Source organism: Ptychodera flava, assembly GCF_041260155.1.
Source record: "Ptychodera flava strain L36383 chromosome 3 unlocalized genomic scaffold, AS_Pfla_20210202 Scaffold_25__1_contigs__length_14229661_pilon, whole genome shotgun sequence".
NCBI classification, from domain to species: Eukaryota; Metazoa; Hemichordata; class Enteropneusta; family Ptychoderidae; genus Ptychodera; species Ptychodera flava.
Genome location: NW_027248279.1, coordinates 5732549 through 5749570, shown reverse-complemented (window position 1 = coordinate 5749570; position 17022 = coordinate 5732549). Strand labels below are relative to the sequence as shown.

At 37.8% G+C, this 17022-nt stretch overlaps 1 protein-coding gene and 1 long non-coding RNA gene across 4 annotated transcripts in view; one reads left to right on the top strand and one right to left on the bottom strand.

Annotated features, from left to right (window-relative positions):
- The window catches only part of LOC139125519 (cingulin-like), a 161625-nt gene that overhangs the window by 30437 nt on the left and 114166 nt on the right, over positions 1 to 17022 (top strand). Inside the window, exon 10 of one of the 3 annotated variants that reach the window (XM_070691582.1) lies at positions 15797 to 16459. The exons of the other annotated variants lie outside the window; for them this stretch is intronic. The gene's annotated coding sequence lies outside the window, so the exon portion shown is untranslated. Of the gene's footprint in view, positions 1 to 15796; positions 16460 to 17022 lie in introns of those variants that run through there. 3 annotated transcript variants of the gene reach the window in all.
- LOC139125529 (uncharacterized) lies at positions 9599 to 15881 on the bottom strand. Its single transcript, XR_011550261.1, has 5 exons — positions 15745 to 15881; positions 14584 to 14657; positions 11120 to 11219; positions 10531 to 10626; positions 9599 to 9679 (listed from the first exon to the last, which is right to left on the bottom strand). It is a non-coding gene; the product is annotated as an uncharacterized lncRNA (long non-coding RNA).

Sequence of the window (17022 nt, the reverse complement as noted above, 5' to 3'; positions counted from 1 at the left end):
TAAGGACACGAAAAAATTGTAACCAATATGGCTGCCATATTGGATCATATCATGAAACAAATTGACGTACATATGTATGACATAAGTCAATGTCCTTGTACCAACTTTGAATAAAATCGGTTGAGATATGCCTGACTTATGGCTCTGTACATGAAAAAATCGTTAGAAAATGGCTGCCTGGCGGCCATATTGGATCGTATCACAAAACAAATTGACGTGCATATCTATGACATTGTTCAATGTCCTTGTACCAACTTTGAATAAAATCGGTTGAGATATGCCTGACTTATGGCTCTGTACATGAAAAAATCGTTACAAAATGGCCGCCTGGCGGCCATATTGGATCGTATCACAAACAAATTGACGTGCATATCTATGACATTGGTCAATGTCCTTGTACCAACTTTGAATAAAATCGGTTGAAACATGTCTGAGTTATGGCTCTGTACATGAAAAAATCGTAATAAAATGGCTGCCTGGCGGCCATATTGGATTGTATCACAAAACAAATTGACGTGCATATCTATGACATTGGTCAATGTCCTTGTACCAACTTTGAATAAAATCGGTTGAAACGTGTCTGAGTTATGGCTCTGTACATGAAAAAATCGTAATAAAATGGCTGCCTGGCGGCCATATTGGATTGTATCACAAAACAAATTGACGTGCATCTATATGACATATGAAGTAATTCTTGTACCAAGTTTGAATGAAATCGCTCCTTGCATCTCTGAGATATCTGCGTGAACGGACGGACGCACGCACGGACGCACACACGCACGCACGCACGGACGCACACACGCACGGACACGACCAAACCTATAAGTCCCCCCGGACGGTGTCCGTGGGGACTAAAACCCTTCATTTCATTTCTCAAACAATTTTACATATCGTAGATGCATCTGCATCAAGAGGACCACATGCATCAATCACTAAACCACAGCATTCTGCTAGCAAACGGTATATCGGTGAGAAACGGGAGTTGGCAGGTAGATATGGAGGTGAGTATATGGAAGCATGTTGGTGGTGAGTAGCAGTGTACTCTAACTTGATGAGTGTTTCAGTAACTCAAATGGCAGCTCAGATGATTGAGTGTGGTACCAATGTACCCCTTGTAGTTAAAAGCTCTCTGTCCTTAGTGCTGGAGTAAATTTCCTGCATGACTTACTTGTCAATATTTAGAAAGATATATATATCTACAGTGTTGGAAACTGGCCAAAATATTTGCCAGACATCAGGATTGGTAACTTTCAGAACTTGCCTGTCCTGCCAGAAAGTTGCCTGTCCTGAATTTTTGACAAATCCATTCATTCAAAAAACACAAAACCATTATGTACTTCAAACTGTAAACAACTTTATTTTCAACATGAGTATTAACTGTGATCTTACAAACAAACTGTTCTGAATTCCACTGTTTGAAATGAATTCTAATCCGGACTTGAATACAAAATTTCTACAATAACAATGCTGATAACACTCTGATACATTGTGCTGATAACCGAGTACTGGACATTTCATCATGGATCTGTGCATGGTCTCCTTGATGAAATCAGTGCTGACATGAGTCTACACAGATTACATCAAATCAGTGTCACTACCAACATCACTTTCCAGTACAACATTAGTACAACATTTACTGTTAACATAACGAGCACTAACAATGCTCAAAATATGCCCTAAAACAAAAATCCTTATAAGCGTCCAGAAACTCCGGTCGATGCTGGGTCATGTTAATTATAATATGACACCACACACCGGATCGCTCACTATAGAGTCAGTCAATAGTGGCTAACTCTCTCAATAACGAATCTGGCTTCTCCTCCTCGAGGACGAAGATGACTTCATTACACAACCAAGCGGATGGGATACAAAACAAGAGAGCGACTGATGAAGGAACCACAATTTTGGTTCCGAAACACCGTTAAGACGAATCACTCAATCAACAAACCGGTTTACCGGGGACCAAAATCATATGACTAGGGTCAAAGCACTATCGATTCACCGGTGTCTCGCCATGTATTCACAACAAAATAAATGCAATGATCCTTTTATTCACCATATCGTAACACTAAACAATCTTGGTAGAGCCGATGTGTGGAGTTGCCCTCATTGTCCTTTATATTATTCCCTTATATCTTTATGTCTTCCAAGACGCGACAACTTTCCTTTTCCGTTTCATCCTATTGTACGCATTGTTGGCTTCCTTCTTACTTTCACCGGTGTCTTTATTTTTCTTTTGGGGAGGTTCTATGCCAAGGAATCTACTCAACATTGTGTTTACTTAACGCAATCCCGTGCTGTTGTTGTACTTGTACTTGTGCTGGAGGACGCATGTGCACTGGCTAATATAGCGCAAATCTCGCTTAGTGTGAGCGACTTCCTGTTTACCCGTGTTTACATGTCTCGCTTGCATTGCGTTCCGGCGTCACACAGTTGCACAGTTTCAGTCAGTCGCATAAGCGCGTCGAAGTCGGATGTATTGGTATACTACATTTCGTTTATTTTACACAACATCTAGAAGCAGCTGATCGATGAGATTACTGGGTATGCCGTATGGGCTACTATCGAGAGCCCAACACACGGACGTGGAAGTACAATTTTCCTCCCGTCCGACCACAGGGTGTTGTCTAAATGTCCGTCCCCAGGGGTGTGTAGGTGTTTCGTTGTATCGCTAATAAAGATATATTCTACCAACCTTTGGTGTTTCGGTCTTAACTTAGCACTGCCCTTGACAATCTTGCGTATACGTTTTATCAACATGCTGCATCTATTATCTGACCAGTTTGATTGCCTAATTCGCCGAAGCAAGCAAGGTGGTAATTTAGTCTATTATCTGATGAGTTTGAGTGCCTAATTTGCCAAAGTAATAAAGGGTAAATTACTAATCTGTGGACGCTCTCACCAGATTATCACCGGATTAAATTTGACAAAGTCAATAACGAACGCACCAGCAATACCTTCCTGGTGCGTTCGTTATTGACTTTGTCAAATTTAATCCGGTGATAATCTGGTGAGAGCGTCCACAGATTAGTAATTTACCCTTGATTACTTTGGCTAATTAGGCACTCAAATTCATCAGATAATAGACGCAGCATGTTGATAAAACGTTTACGCAAGATTGTCAGGGCAGTGCTAAGTTAAGACCGAAACACCAGAGGTTGGTAGAATATATCTTTATTAGCGATACAACGAAACAGCTACCCACCCCTGGGGAAGGACATGTAGACAACACCCTGTGGTCCGACTAAAAAGTTACCCGTCTCGGACGGGAGGACTGGCGGTAGTTTCCAACGCTGATATCTATTGATAAAACACATCACATATTCCAAAATAAGACAAGATAAATTGGCAATATTGCGGCCGTACCATTTCTTTTCATTAGCAATATTCCATTAAAGTTTACAAACATTGGTCTTATGTTCTGAAAACATCTACTACACCAGAGAACTTTTTTAGTTTTGCATATGGTCTCCTATCCCTATTTTGAATCCGATTAGGGTCCACTACTTCCCGCCAAGTGGTCCACTACTGCCAACTGTATCTGACTGGTTGGTAAATTATTCAACGTAAATAGATTAATATTTAGGGGTTATTACATGTAATTTGGTTGATACCGTATCGTATTCAAGTGATGTGTCCGTATTTTGACGAGTTGCCAAGCAACAAGTCAAAATGCAATTTCAGGTAAAAACAAAGTGTATAAATGGGTCAGCTGGCTACAACATATAAGCTTGATAAAGAAAATGCAATTTCAATGAAATAACATTATGAGCAAATGATTAAGCTTCAACTACTTCGTATGCTCCATAGTTGAAAACAAGGAGATCTGAAAGTTCATTATTATGGGTGTGTCCATAAAACTGAAATGTTCGACATGCATGCCTATAGTAATCATGAGTTCATGGAAATTTTGGCTTGGTGCGGATAAACAACTGTGTGAAACGTGACGTTTGGACGGAAACAAAAGGTCCCTAATTTAGACATGCCATTGATAATATGTAAGAAGGACTAAACCATGTAGGTGAGTGAAATATCAAGCTTTAGTAATGAGTTCAAAATTTATTGTTGTGCTGAGGTTCGCAGAACTGACTTGATGACATCTAGCGGTGTGGAGATGTACACTTGGTAGGGATCACTGCGGCATGGTCCGAGTGTCTTGATCAACCATTCAGGTACGTAGATTTGCATCACCTGCAGTGGTTGCTGTACCAGAGCGGAAGCTGCGTGTAGAGTAGCGGCTTTACATTTGGGATGTACCAGCCTGTGTGAGTGCCGAATGAAAGAGTCTGCCTGGTTAGGAAAGTGTCATCGTTGAATATAAATGCTGGTTTGTCCCTGCTGAAAGGATGAGCCATGGCCATAGAATAGTTAGTGTGTTACTGTGCAGATAGAAGTGTTGGTCAGTGTGATGATATCCTCGCCTGTATGGATGTGTCTTTGCAGCCTTATGTTAATGATCAGCACATTAGTGCACGTGATGTCATCCTTTAAGAGTGTTCAATGAGCGTCAATGAAGTCTGTGTTGGTGATGCGAACTCACCGATGCATAAGAATCCAAATAATGCAAGGGTGAATGCTGACCAAAGCATTTTAATATTGTTCTGGTTGTATTGATGGGACTGGCGTAGTGTATTTATCAAGGTCCGCATTATAGTCAGATAGTGATTGGCAGTCACATCCGGGTTTGAACTCCGAGTTGTCATTTGATGCCTCAGAGTGTCCAATAGAGTTGTTGTTCATCAGTAATGTCTCTGTAGCCTGCTTCAGCATTTATCCGTAGTACAGATTTTCATTGGTTTTTTTCAGTTTTTAGGACTTGATTTTCCCTACAATTTCTTTGAAACTCTTTCCTTAAGCACACTACTTCTGGATTTTAGTGGTTTGGAGTGCTTTCAGCGCATTTGGAGTCTCTTTACAAGGATTTTTCGTTTCACCAGTGCCAAACACCAGTGACTTTCTTTGTTCCAATATGGCTGTTCCGATGTCACGCCTTATTGCAAGATCGCGCAGTGCCCTACTGTCTCTGAGATGGAACTATAACAGTGAAGCTATCATGAAAGCTACTGAAGCAGCGAGGAAAATACGATTCGCTATACGTCCTCGTGGAAGAAAATCAGGCATACGTCATCGTGAAAATTACTTCATTCAAACCATCGTGTCGAAGTACAGACCCAACTGCAGACTGATTCAAAGACCAAAACATGCTTTGGTGAAAATTCCGAGAATCACACGAAATGGACAAAAAATGCATTTAAATGGAGCTCTATGGAATGCACGGTCAGTGAACGGTAAGATCGGGAGTATTGCTACGATGCTGATTGATAACAAAGTCGACATCTTTATTGTAACGGAAACATGGATGAAGAAAAAGGATGATCCTGTCATTTCAGACTTCTTATCAGCTGTTTCTGGTTATTCAATTCATCAACAACCGCGTAAACATCGGAGAGGAGGTGGTGTTGCAGTTGTATCGCGTTCTAATTTGGCTGTAGCCGGTAAGACAACGCACGCTTTCAATTCATTTGAATCACTTGATATTTGTTTCCGATCTGCCAGTGAAACTCTGCGAGTCATCGCAATCTATCGACCACCGAAATCGAAGAAAAATGTATCGACTACAAAAGACTTCTTGGAGGAATTTGCCACCCTATTGGAATCGGTCATTCCATCACCTGGGCATCTAATGATTGCGGGTGATTTTAATTTCCATTTGAATGACCCGAATTCTCAAGATGGTGCTAAATTTAGAGATTTACTAAATGCTAATGATCTTCAACAGCACGTGAACAAACCGACTCATAAACTTGGACACACGCTCGATCTGCTCATTACACGCTCTTCCGATCGCATGATGATTGGTCATGTCCATACCACCGATATACTTGCATTTATCATAGTCTCGTCTATTTCAACGTGGACGTCACCAGACCACCCAATATCAAGGTAACCCGCACCACCCGCAATTTCAAAACCATTGATAAAGCAGAACTAAAATCAATGGTACTCACATCTTTCTCCAATTTTGCGCATTACGGGGATGTAGACGAACTCTGTGATCTCTATAATCGCACTGTCATGGGGATTCTCGATAGCGTGGCGCCGAATGTTTCGAAGTCATATATCGATAAACCGAAGGCTCCGTGGTATAATGAAGAGTTGCTTTCAATGAGAAGAACAGTTCGACAATGTGAGCGGAAATGGCGCAGTAGTAATCTGACTGTTCATCGCGAAATTTTCCTGGCAAAACGATTAGAATACAATCGTCGCGCTGATAAAATGAAAGCTGATTACCATCGTACGCGTATCGGTGAAGCAGACATTAAAGGACTTTTCTCCTCGTCGGCGAACTTACAGGATCAAAAAAGGCCAATGCAAAGACAAAACCAACCGACGTCTCTCCAAATGAACTAAGCAACACCTTTATGAACTTTTTTCAATGTAAAGTAGAAAAGCTGAGGGATGGCCTTACGCCAGTCATAGAGAAATCAACCATGTCATCATTGAATTATTCACTATCGTCTTTTATTCCAGTTACAAATGATAAAGTGATTGCATTGATTACGAATGCTCCTACTAAATCTTGCATATTGGATATTTTACCAACCGATGTTTTGAAAGATTGCATCCATGAGATTGTACCTTTCATTACTCATTTATTTAACACATCATTGTCAACAGGTGTCTTTCCACAATGCTTTAAGTCAGCTATAATACGACCCTTAATTAAGAAACCAGGCCTAGACCACAATGTGCTTAAGAACTACAGGCCTGTTTCAAACCTGCCATTTTTATCCAAGTGTTTAGAGCGAGTGATTGCTGAACAACTAAAATCCTACCTGTCTGAACATCAGTTATATGCAAAGTGTCAATCACCTATCGTTCTTGTCACAGCACTGAAACAGCATTGCTCCGTGTACATAATGATATCATGTTAGCTTTAGACTCGCGAAAGGATGTGATTTTGATAATGCTTGATCTGTCAGCAGCATTTGACACTCTTGATCATGATATTTTGTTAAATAGATTACACAGCGATTTGGTGTAACGGGTACTGCCCTTAAATGGTTTCATTCATACTTATCACATCGTTTACAACGTGTTGTATTGACAACACTACATCACGAGAAGTGGTTTTACAGTTCGGTGTTCCCCAAGGTTCCGTACTGGGACCAATATTGTTTACCCTATACACTGCACCTCTCGATGATATTATTTCGTTCCACGAGCTAGATTACATGCTGTACGCAGATGATAATGGAGTATATGCAGTCTGCAATACCCCAAATGATGTTATTGTAGATCTTGAGCGATGTGTGGAGGATATACGTCAATGGATGAAATCCAATATGTTAATACTGAACGATGACAAAACGGAAGTAATACATTTTCGTCACGTTTTAAGAAAGATGTGAATGTATTAGACAGTCTCAGAATTGGAACGTCTGAAATTATACCATCCAAAACAGCCAAAATCTCGGCGTCATGCTTGATTCGGACGGTTTTATGACGAGCCATGTAAACACTATCTGTAAATCGGCTTATTTTGCCCTGTATAGAATTGGGAAAATTCGTTCCTTGATTGATGTTCCAACCGCTGAGAAGCTAGTACATGCGTTTGTTACATCACGACTAGATTATTGTAATAGTCTTTTATATGGAATCAGTAACTACCAGCTTCAAAAATTACAATCCATACAGAATGCTGCAGCACGGCTCATTACTGGTACAAGAAAGTTTGAACGCATTACACCCGTTTTGTTTAAACTCCACTGGTTGCCCGTTGAGCAGAGAATAAAATTCAAGATCATTCTCATTACATTTAAAATCATTTCCGGCAGTTGTCCAGAATACCTCCGTTCATTGATTGACATCCACATTCCTCGTCGCACCCTTCGTTCGTCAGGCAATTATTGTTACAGAGGCGCGACACTAATACAACAACTAAAGCTATGGATTCCGCGCCTTTTCTATTGCGGCGCCGATTCTATGGAATGATCTTCCTTTTAATAATCAGATTGACTGCTCAATTGATTCATTTAAACGTTATTTGAAAACATATCTTTTTAAAGATTATTATAGTGTTTAATTCAGTTTTGCTAATTTTATCTGTCTGTTTTTACTTTTTATTCATTCAGTTTTTCTTTTTAATTGTGTACATTTTTAAGTCTTGTAAAGAGCACTGAGACGTAGTGGAGTGCGCTTTTTAAGAAATAAATAATAATAAAAATACAGCATTCAGATACAACTTGATAGTTTTGTATGTTAATGTCTGCGATGCTAGATGAGAGATGAATAAAGTCACAGTTCTTTGTGTGACTGGTAGTAACTGCAGTTGGTACATTCTGGCCCACTATGTATGTGCGGTGGGTTGATGGTGCTGTACTGTTTGTCATGAAGAAGTGTGCACATTCTTCTACGGTATTTACTGTCTGTAGATGTGGTTGAGTGTGATGCTGGAGATCCTCTTCAGTACATCCTTCATAGGAACTAGCTGGGGGGGGGGGGTTTCGGGTACAAGCTTGTGAGATCTGTCCATTTGCAATAAAAAAATTGAGATAAAGAGTCGGCATTAGAGTTAGTGGTACCAGCTGTGTGTGTTACCATGACATGGAAGTTATTGGTTGCTGAGATGAAGAAAATTCCGATGATGAGTTCCATGATGTATGGGTAGCGTGTGGGTAATTTTGTCCAGATTTCGACCACCGACTGGTTGTCACAGTGGAACATGATGTGCTGCCCATGCAATGATAGCGCCTTAGATATGATGTTCTTTCAATATGCATATTGTGCACATCAGCCATGCTGTGATACTCAAGCTGCACTAGCTGCCCTGTGCATTCTGTAGTTAGGAGTTTTGAGTCCTGAGTGCATCTCAATGATCTACCGGTACATTATACAGTGTTCAATCTTGGATATCAAAACAGGGGGCCTCTGTGGGCCCCTACTCCTGTCCCAAGGGGGCAATTTAAGAAAATTGGAGGAAATTATCAACACACATGTAAAACCCTTGAATTTTCTGCAAAAAATACTATGGTCTATCAAGTCATGAAATTGTGAATACTACAGATCGCCCCCCCCCCCATAACCAACCAAGCCCTACTGCAAAGTTGTCCCCATACATACGCAACAGGCCCAACAATGGCAACAGCAAACTAACCTTTTGTTTTGATTCAATTATGTTCGTAACTTATGTGATGAATTATTGATAGGTATGTTGGACTTAAACAACTAAAAAAATTGCTAAGGATCTTGATTTTGGCTTTGGAGACAATCTAACATTAGCATACGGTTTGGATTTCTCCGAGAGAGGCCCCAATAGATACAGCTTTTAAACATTAAACTTGGATGTATCAGGAAAGTTATGATCCATGGTTCTGATCAAAGGATTTTATACAGCAGTGTTGTTCTTAGCTGCAATAATAGTAGCCTTGGTGGGCTGGGCCATGCAGCATGGGCTTCTGTCGTGCGGCTCGCGCTATGCCCCAACCAGGGCTACAATATGGGCCAACATCTGGCCACGTAAAAAAGAGCTGTATCTACATCCCACACTCAAGGCACACACACGGCCACATTATCAGAGAATCTCGACTTACCGTGTGCAAATTTCACCATAATCCTGCTCCCGGATAATGTTAGAAACATTGAACCACGTATCAATGGTCTACTGTACTCCATGCAGCTGGAAAATGACAGTTGAATGATATTCTAAATATGGAAAAACATATTCTCTCCAGATCCTACAAAATTCCAGTAATTGCATACAGGGTAGTACCAAGTTTTGAAAATGTCTGGAAATCAAAATGACCGTTAAAATTTGAATTTACTTGTCAAATGTTTCACAAAGGAATGGTTTCCTAATGAGTAAAAGCCCATATCCCTTCAGAGGTTAGAATTCAGAGAAAACCAGGAGAGAATACAAATATATTTTGAGGTCCAATTTCAAGAGTTACAGCTAGTGGGGCTTTAATTTTCCATTGGCTTCAACTGTTGTGCTAAGCTTAAGTTTCCTAGTTTAAAACATCAACCGGTCTGAGTCTTGTTGACAGCTGTTGCATTTACCACACACCTTCTTTAATTATCCACGGCCCCTTACACATCATCATTCCCAAGGAACTTTTTGCTCAATAAATTACTTTATTTTCCCTTTTCAAAAGAGTAACAAATATGAAACTATATCACTGCTGTGAAAGAAGAATAGAGTCATCCAATACTTGTACTTGATTCAACTGAAACAAGTAAAACAAAATGGTAAATTGATTTATTTTTTTATTTGTTGCAACCCTTTTAAAGCAGGGACTCACTAAAAACAATAGGAGCAGCAAATTACACAGGGCACTGGAAATGCAAATAAAAAGTTACAGAAGAGCTAGCTGAAAAAAATGTAGGAAAGAAAACAAGCCATTATTATCAATCAAAACATATTGTTAGCAACTAAAGCTGAAAAGGAAATGTTAGTTAAATTAAAAATTTGTTCCTACTAAAAAATAAATAAATAAAATAAATACTTAATAAAATGTATGGTTACTTAACCATAGAATACAGCAGCAATCCTGGTCTTTCACTTCAAGTTACAGTATGTGTACACATTTCCTGACAATGACAAGCAACTCTTATTTCATTCCATTCCTGTGGATATAAAAGTAAAATGATTGAGGGCAGTATTCAGACAACTGGACAATACAATATTGCATGACTGAATTGTTTCCCCAATAGTAATAGGAAAATACAGTATTGGACCTCTTTAGAATGTCTTGTAACCAGATATGCTTGTCTAAGCACTAGGATATATACACTCAGAAAAACACGATGTGTAAAGACCATAAAATTCATCTGAATAGGTACCTTGTGGAGTTCCATTAAACACTAAATTTTGGCATATTTGAAACGAACATGTATGGTTGTCTAAGGATGCTACTCAATTGACCTTTGGCCACACATGTTTCATATGTTTCTGTCTGACGGTCATTATGCATGCACCTCAAACAATACCTTCCTGTTATTTCAGTAAGATGTTTATTCTTGTACCGGTATTTTGTGAATAACTTTATATCATCACTTGCATAGCCGAGTTGTCTGCAACTCTTAATGATACTTGATAAATATCACCTTGGTTACTCACCATAGAAACAGAGAAGTGCCCCTTGTCTTTCCAAGAAATCTTTCACACTGTAGTCACAATGGTTTGTCCCAATCCGTTGTTTTGTGTGGCAAATTAAGACCTGTCAAAGGGAAATGGAGTGAACAGGGATTATTTCTCTGTAAAACAAATGCTTTCAGCATTACAGACATCAATAATTGCCATGAGGGTAAGACCAGGCACAAATTTCACAAATGTTACAAATCAATGTAATCCTTAGTAACCTTTGCATGAAAACTTAACCATTGTTTTAATTCCGATAGACTGTCACAAACACAGTAATATTATTTTATGATTAATGATTTGGAATTCAGGTTGCTGATCATCGTCTATGATACATATCTAATCATCAAGAACATCTGTAAACCCCTCTTACCACATGCAAGGTGTAATTTTGAAATCATTCTGTGGTATATCTGACCAGACACTGTTCCTTGGTTAAACATGGCAATGAGACTTCAGTACAGCAACCAAGATGGCTGTCATTTGTACCATTAATCTATTTATCAGAGGGTATTTCCAGGGATATAGAAAATTTTGGTTATGGGTGGCAAAAATAAAAGTATTTACAGTTATATGTAGTGTGTGAACATATTAATTTCAGACAAAATGTCCTGCTCTTTTCACTAAAGTAAAAATTTTCAGCTGACATCCGTTTGCTGGCTGTGAGCTACTTTCTACCGGTACATCCATAATTTAGTGGATTTACGTTCATTATTACTCGAATCATTCAGACATATAATCTGTTGCAATTACTGTATGATATTTTTGGCACTTCCTTTTTTCTAACAGTCGGAATTAAAATTTTAATTGAAAAATCCTACCAATCTTTACTATTCATAGTCCAAAATTTACTTTTATACTTTGTTGAAAATTTATGATTGTATTTAAGTTAATACACAGACAAAAAGGAAAACAAACAAAAGTAGTAAACATGGACAACCTGTGCAAAAAGTATACAATCAACCTGTCTGCAATAGTTTTCACACTCACAAAGCACAAGTTAAAGGCCAATTAAAGAACAGCCAACATATTGTCAGTGGCCATGCGTAATCATTCCATTTTAGTAAAAAAATGTGCTGACTTTGAATGACCTCTTTCCAAATCTGCTTAGAATGAAAGCAAAATATGTCATCGCTATTGCCTTACTATTATCATTTCTATAATTTTAAATTGTATTATTAATTTTTTAAATTTACCTCTTTGCATACCACTTACATGTAACCTGAAAGTATATTAAATTTTACACCCACCCTCCATAGCAAGGCCATCTCTATATACTACCGGTAGTAATGCTTCATTGAAAATTCCTGAACAGCTTTTTGATCTCTCTTGAGAACTCGATTCTGTCAATCATTCTATTCTTCTCAAAAACCTAAATAATACACATCCGACAACGATTCAGTGGTTCAAAAGCTATACCTTACAGCAATGATTGAATATAAATTTTTTTTGAAGTTAAATCAGGGTCAAAACTTGGGTTCCTCGGAGCAGTGTTAAAGTGGGTCTGAACTCTTAGGGTACAACCAGATATGAACTGAAAATGCTCACGTGTTTCATTATACATTGCAGTTATGTGTAAATTTGAACCTTCGCCACATGTTTGCAACTTCATTGAAAGTGTTATGATTGAAACATAATGAATAATATTCACCACTTATTAATTCTAAAGCCAAGTATATATCCCCAATCAGGAAAGTTCATTAAAATATGCAAATAAGGAATTGACTGAAATGTTCTGATTAAATATGCAAATTAGGAATTGGCTGAAGTAAAAAAAGTTTAATGACTTTCAATAATGTTGTTTTATAGTATCTGCAATATAGGTAGCCAGATTCATCAACTTCGGTCAAGTCAATTCAGATATATATCCCTAATTAGTGAAGTTCATTAAATATGTTAATAAGGAATTGGCTGAACTAAAACTGCTTAAGTAAAACTGCTTAATGATTTTCAATAATGTTATACCATCATTCTGATCTGATGAGCCTTTTTGGAGATATTGAGCACACAGATAGACAGACAGACGGACAGACACACAGATAGACAGACAGAGAGACACACATCTTCAATGTACATAGCAAGTTTCATCATTTTTGGTCAAGTCAATTCAAATAAATACCCTAACTTCAAAAGTTCATTAAATATGCAAATTAAGAGTTTGATAAAGTAAAAATGCTTTAATGACTTTCAATAATGTTAAATCATAGTATCTTCAATATACATACCAAGTTTTGTCGATTTGATCAAGTCAAATCAGATATAATATATATCCCTAATTAGGGAAGTTTATTAAATATGCAAATTATCCATTATCTTTTATGTCACCCCTTAATATCTTTCACAGCTGATATATCTTGGTGTGATCAACATTTGTAGCAAATCTCATCAAATTGTTTGCAGTCGTTGTCAATACAAATCTGTTTTTCTAAAATCATTAATTATGCAAATGAGCAAAAAGTTAAGCAAGCCACACCTGCCAAAAACTAATCAGTTCTTCTTGCCATTTGCAAACTGAATCTATGTACCAGATTTGATTCTGATCTGATGAGCCTTTTTGGAGATATCGAGCACACAGATAGACAGACAGACAGACAGACAGACACACAGACAGACAGACATCGCTACGATATATGTTCACATGTGTGAACACGTGAGCAAAAAATCATCTTCCAACATGACAACAATCCAGTTCTCCGACTTGAAACATTTCCAGATTGATATCAACTATAGACTGCACCCATCTCTGATATCAATTAATGCACTCATGCTATTTGCAATGTGAAATGTATCGTTTATCAACATGGTCAAGCATGTAGAAAATAGCTGGCAGTCAGAAAAAGACGACTGGCTATCAGCTAAAAATTACCGGCCATGAAAATTTAGTTTTAGTAAAAATCAGGACATTTTGCACAAGCTTATATGTGCACACATAATACTTGTAAGCGCTTATACTTTTATTTTTTGCCACATGAAACCAAATCCTCGATCATGGTTTCATTCTAACTAGCCCAAACAAAACTTTACAAAATATCTACCTGAGGCTGAGTTCATTCTCTTTTGCACCAGTCAGCAACTCCAAAAATTTCCTTGCTGTATACATTCCCTTATTATTTAAGATATTACTATAAATTTATCTACCTCCACTACCTGCCTTGGTTTATGCCTTGACCTTGAACTTCAATGAGACAACAATGTAGCATGCCTTCGCCCAGCGCTGACACATACTGGTATAGCCCATGCCAAACCCTGCATTCCTGATTTAATGTTTGTAATTTTAACTGAGTCTCGTATGTAACGGTACCTCTATTACACAGGTTTTGCTGTTTTCAGCTCCGCAATATGACAGTATGATAACAGCAGGGGAAGAATGATGGTCTGTGAAATGTCAAACAAACACGGATAATAAAAATTCACATAGGTTGCAAAGAAATCTTGACAAGTACCTAATCTAGCTGTCCCTATGTTTCAGTCATTTATCCAGAATACAGAATGGTAGCTCTGCACGCTACTGAAATGACTGCAAATAAATGAAAAATATTTCAGAATTATTTCTAACAGACTGTTGAGGGGCATGGTTCTACATAATTACTGTAAATAGACAATAAAATTCATCCAAAATATTCTTACATTGACCCTTTGGTATCACACAAGTGTAAATAGATATGAAATCATTAGGTGCCTAGATGACATTAAATAATCTAAAATATTGAAGTTTATAAAAATTCACAAATATCAATATTCTTAAATACAGCTGCTAGATACAGAAACGAAGCTGGCCAAAATTGTTTTTGAACAATACACACAAAAAAAGCCTAGAAACTGGAAAACTTGGAAAATTTAATTCATAATATGACATTAAACTGGTCCAATAATCATTTCCATGCAAGGTAATATATTACCAGGTCCATGGGACATTTGTGATTTACAAATTTAAGTAGGACCATCCTGAACCACTGATAGTTAGTGGTGGTACCATGTCAAGCGTACCCTTCTAGCATGCTACACCCGTCAGGATTGGTCCCAAAATTGTCTAAATATTGTATGAAGTGATACAGGATATGAATCACTGTAATTAATCAAAGCCGGGAATGCTGTCGCTAATCATTTTAGTGACCGAGGTGTCATATTTGGCTACAATGTCATCATATCGACCGTAGAACTAAATAAATAAATAAATATCAACTTTGGAATAGTATCAGTCAGTGTTGTCATTTTGTCGGTTAAAATGCTCATAATTTTTGGTAAAAAATATGACTGTTCTCAACAAATCAGGTCATAAAGTCCTTCCATCACACTCTAGTGTAACTTACACCACAGTGTGATAGAAGCTACTAATTAAAATTTTGGTGAACTGTGCAATTTAAATGGTCTGAACTTTAGGCCATGTGAGATTTGAAATTAAAACAACTTTGAACAAAATTGAAACACCTGTGAAAATTATTGACATGACACTTGGTAAATAATTGTAAGAATTTCAGAAATTTGTTTACACAATAGAAAGGAATATTTTCCTCATGGAGCTTTCACAGAGTTAGACAAATCTCCGTGTCAATAAAAAATGTTCACATCAATAATTTCCTTGGGTCAAAGAAATGAAAACTTACCTGCAGCTCCTATGATTAAACATTGACCTTTGACCTCTTCTTTACTCTACAGGTCACAAATGGACATTGCAGATATTGGGCAGTATGGGGTCTGGTACAGAGCCAGGACAGTTTAATTATCCACGTGGTCTGGCATGGCATGGAGATCAGCTTGTGATCTGTGACACAGACAACCATCGCATACAAATACTCAATAAGAATAAGGTGGTCATAGAAATTATCAGATTTGATGGTCAGTTTGACAATAATTCATGCCAGGGGATGTGGCCATATCCCCTGATGGTCATTTCTTTATCACTGACATCAGTAATAACCAAATTATTATTTGTGACCAAAATAAAAAAGTTATTCAAATTATTCCCCAAAGTGCAGACATTGAGGTTAGGAGCATTACTGTAATGGCAGCATTTATTTTTGTCACTGACAGCAAAGGTAAAAGTTTGATCAAATACAACAGCAAAGATGGAAAACTTGTTGCAAGAGTCAGTGATAAATTCAGTATCCATACTCTGTAATGGCTACTAGCAACAACCATCTCTTAGTGTCAGATGAAGACAAACATGTCATTCATGTTTTAGATTCTGATTTGAATTTTCTGAATTCATATCGCAATGATAGGTTACAGTCTCCACGAGGCTTGGATGTCGATTCACACGGCAATATTTATATTTGTACAAGGCAGAGTAATGGCATTGTAAAACTGAGATCTGATGGACAATTGTGTATTATTTGAAGGTGAATTGTTTTACCCAGAGTTCATTGCAGTCAATGATGACATCACAACAACAATTGCTCTCACAGAGTGGTAGTGGTCCGACCACCAAATCAGTGTATACTCTGTATCAACATAGATATGCATTACAATCTCATCAAAATATCACCATTTTTAACACATTTTTCACATCCTACAACCCCAAGTTTGGACAAAATGGCTCTTGTCCTCAACTCGACACAGAACTTCATGTGCATCCGGATCAGAATTGTGAAATTTTGGTGAAAAACTTAGGAAATTTTAAAAATGCATTGAAAGCAATGAGCGGTCTGCATCGGTGACGTCATCGATTGTTTTGTTGACTTCAAGTAAAGTAGGTCAGTAGGTTTTCTCCATTTTTCTCAAAATCCAGAAATTTTAGACATCAAGTGTGGGCTAAAATTTCTTCTTTACAACTCGATGGACACGTTTATGGTGGTTGAAAACCAAGTTTAAAAATTTGAGTGAAAAATTTCTGACATTTTCATAAATGCATTGATTGCAATGAGCAGTTTGAATTGGTGACG